Genomic DNA, 4,094 nt, shown 5'->3' on the forward strand with positions numbered 1-4,094 from the left:
CCTTGTGCTAAGTGCTTTACATACGTTATCTCATTTGTGACAAAAGTAATTCCCTAAGAGCACCCATGCTTTTCTGCTGTGGCACTTTTCACAGCCAGTAACTATATACTTATTTGAGTAGTTAGTTGTTTTGACATCTGGGTCCACCCTCTTAAGTTTCCAACTATGTGCCTGGTGTGTAGTAGATGCTTGAAAATTTTGTTGAATGAATAAATGACTGTGTCTTAGTTACAACTTGTGGAACATAGATTTGTGAGAAGAAACCTCATGGAATTCTAGGAAAACCTGAAAAACTAGTATTCAGGAAGCGGGGGGTGGGGGTGGGGGGGTGGCTAAGCAGGGCAGTTCTGGGAACCTCTACAGCTCAACCTTCACCTGAGAATTGGCCATTAATATTACAGCTGCCAATGCTTCTGCACTATGGCTCTCAGTTTAAATTCTTGAGGGGTAGATTCTGATTGGCCCAGCTTCAGTCAGGTGTCCACAAATGATCCAATCAACTATGACTAAAAGGGCAGGGTCACATAGTAGGAACTGTCTGCAGGATGTGCCTTACAGAGATGTGTGTTGGATGTTTCCTTTAGGTATGAGTTATAGTACTGTTGGCTATGAGTTCAATATTAATGAATCAACAGTATATGTTAAATAAGGTGTCTTTGAATAGAAATACACATAAAATCAGGTTATGTGTTGATTGGTTGACAAAAATATTGTGACTAGAGACTAGCAGGGAACTAACCCTTTATTTTTCCTGGGAGCAATGGTTCAATATTTGCTAATTCAATATAACTACTGCAACAAATGGGAATCAACTGTCGTTGGAAATTTATACTTCTGTCAGCAATGTATAAGAGTTTCCAATGAGCCATATTCTTGAAAATATTTATTAATTTTTAAATGTTTTTTAAACAGATTAAAAAATTTTGCCCATCTGGTAGTAATAATATATATATGGTGATATGATAATAATATATATGGTGATGATTTTTCCTATTCTGTGACTTGCCTATTCATTTTTTCTAAATTGAAGTATTGTTGATTTACAATGTTGTGTTAGTTTCAGGTGTACAGCAAAGTGATTCAGAGATATATATATATTCTTTTTCAGATTATTTTCCCTTAGAGGTTATTACAAAATATTGAGTATAGTTCCCTGTGCTATACAGTAGTGTGTGTATATTAATCCCAAACTCCTAATGCCTATTCATTAAAAAAAATTTTTATTTTATTTTTTTTTGGCGGTTCGCGGGCCTCTCACTGTTGTGGCCTCTCCTGTTGCGGAGCACAGGCTCCGGACGCGCAGGCTCAGCAGGCATGGCTCACGGGCCTAGCCGCTCCGCGGCACGTGGGATCTTCCCGGACCGGGGCACGAACCCGTGTCCCCTGCATCGGCAGGCGGACTCTCAACCACTGCGCCACCAGGGAAGCCCTGCCTATTCACTTTTATTAACTACGTGTGTGATTCTCTTCCCCCCCTCCCCCTCCCCCCCTTCTCCTCCCACTCCTCCTCCTTCTTCTTCTTCCTCTTTTTCTTCAAGAAAGTCTAGGATCTCCTAAGTCCTTTGCATTTTCATATATGTTTTAGAATAAGCTTGTCAATTTTCACTAAAAATTCTTATGGGATCATAATTGTCATTGTGTTGAATCTATAGTTCAATGTGGAGAAAATTATCATCGTAACAATTCTGATACCTCATTTTTTTTTTTTTTCTTTTTGCGGTATGCGGGCCTCTCACTGCTGTGGCCTCCCCCGTTGCGGAGCACAGGCTCCGGATGCGCAGGCCCAGCGGCCATGGCTCACGGGCCCAGCCGCTCCGCGGCATATGGGATCCTCCCAGACCGGGGCACGAACCCGTATCCCCTGCATCGGCAGGCGGACTCTCAACCACTGCGCCACCAGGGAGGCCCTGATACCTCATTTTTAAACAACAAAAGAACCCTGTGGAGTTTGGTGTGCGTAACAACAATAAAAAGTAAACATTTCAGTCACTGTGATGTTTTTCCATTGAAAACTAGCTCACATCTACTCTCTTCCTCATGTAGGAAATGGTCCCATCTTAAATGTCAAACAGTATAGAGCCTCTCTTTACCCTCCTATTTGTTCTGAAAAGAATTTCCTTTTTCTTCATTGACTACATTGTTTGCCCATTAGAAAACCAAAAGAGAAAAAGCCAAACAGGAAAATAATTAAAAGAACAATTACTGCATGTTTTTGTATGAATATTATAGGTTAAGACTGAGAAAGTAATTTTTCTCTTAAATAGGTGTTTTAGGTTTGTTACTGCAAAAGATACCCCAAATCTTAGTCATTCAGTAATATCAATTTCCTGCAACATTCCCTGGCATTCTGAAGGAATTTCTAAATAAGCGTTATTGTTTTCTTTTACAAGCATATGTCTAATGATAGCAATTATTCTCTTATGAGGCTGCTATAAAACAGAAAATAGAGGGTATAGAAATTAGAGGCTGCGCATGATTCACTTCCTTTAAGTTTCTATACTCCTTCAAAATAAAGATTCTCATAAGTCACAAATTCACTTTAAAGACAATAAATTCAGGTTACCTGTTAGAATTATACTGATCTATAGCCTTAGAGGGTTTTTTTTTTTTTTTTTTTTTTAATCTGAACTGGTCTGATCTGGCCAGGCACGGATCTCTGTTAGGTTAATAGTGAACATTCCACTTTGGGGTTCATCCGTCTCCATGTTTGAACATTTAATTCAAAGATGATGCTTCAGACTCATCAGTAGCACCTGTGCTTTAAGTTACTTTTATGACTAATCAACCAGGGGGTAATTGAAATCCTGCTATGTTAGGTGACATGGGGCAGGCAAAAGATGTACAGGATATGGTTTCTGCTGTTATAATCTTACAGCATACTTGGGCAGACAGGACCCAGGTGCCTGCAACATCCCATAGAATATCAAAATGCATACACAGTACAGACCCTTAGAGGAGAATTTACATTTTAAAACACGACAATCATAATACACACACAGTAAGTGCACAATAAGTTAGAAAAGGGAGATTCTCATTCTTTCCTTGGAGATTGCATTATCCTTTTTATTTTCAGCCCTTATCTGAAAGTATGTGTTTATGCATTTATTTGCTCTCTTACTTACATTTTTGTCTGTCTACTCACAAGAATGTTAAGTTTCGTGCAGAGCTCAGGTTCAGGAGGACAACTTGTAAATGATAGTTACACACTGCAGGATACATGATATATGAAAGGGATGCTCTGTGCACTACTGGGTCACAGGGGAGCCAGGGGCCTGCTTCAGAGTTCAGAGAGAACTTCGCAGAAGAGGTGACATGTGCCCTGTGTGAGAAAACCCAAGGGTCCATTTACAAAAGTGGATTGATGGGTCAAAAGGGGTGTGTATTTAACATTTTGTTAGATATCACTAAATTGCCACCTTTAGTTGTGAAGAATGAGTGGGCGTTTATCTGGCACATAAAGGTGTAACAAAGGGATGATAGTCCTGGCACAGGGAACAGCATGTGCAAGTGATCACGCAGTTTTGTGGGATGTGTGGTGGGGTGTAGCCAGACTGTAAAAGAATTGAGGGCCAGGTTAAAAAGTAGGTGAGCTGAGGGCATCAGGGCAGATCTCTCGGTGGAAGTAATCCACATCAGTCTTTAAAATCTCAATAGGGAGCTTCCCTGGTGGCACAGTGGTTGAGAGTCCGCCTGCCGATGCAGGGGACATGGGTTCGTGCCCCGGTCCGGGAAGATCCCACATGCCGCGGAGCAGCTAGGCCCGTGAGCCATGGTCGCTGAGCCTGCGTGTCCGGAGCCTGTGCTCCGCAATGGGAGAGGCCACAACAGTGAGAGGCCCGCATACCGCAAAAAAAAAAAAAAAAAAAAAAAAAAAAAAAAAAAAAAAATCTCAGTAGGATGCAAGGCAAAGATGGGTAGGGACATGAATTCATTTCTGTGGCTGGTATCTGCCCTCCCTGCCCCCCCTCTCCCTCCCTTCTTCCCTCATTTCCTGCATGCCTGCCTTGCCTTCCTGCCTTCACACATTGACTGAGCACCAATTCCATGCCAGGCACTGTTCTGGGCACTGAAGAGAACAAGGCGAAGTCCTGCTC

Source organism: Mesoplodon mirus, assembly GCF_964341445.2.
Source record: "Mesoplodon mirus genome assembly, chromosome: 16".
Classification (NCBI taxonomy): Eukaryota; Metazoa; Chordata; class Mammalia; order Artiodactyla; family Ziphiidae; genus Mesoplodon; species Mesoplodon mirus.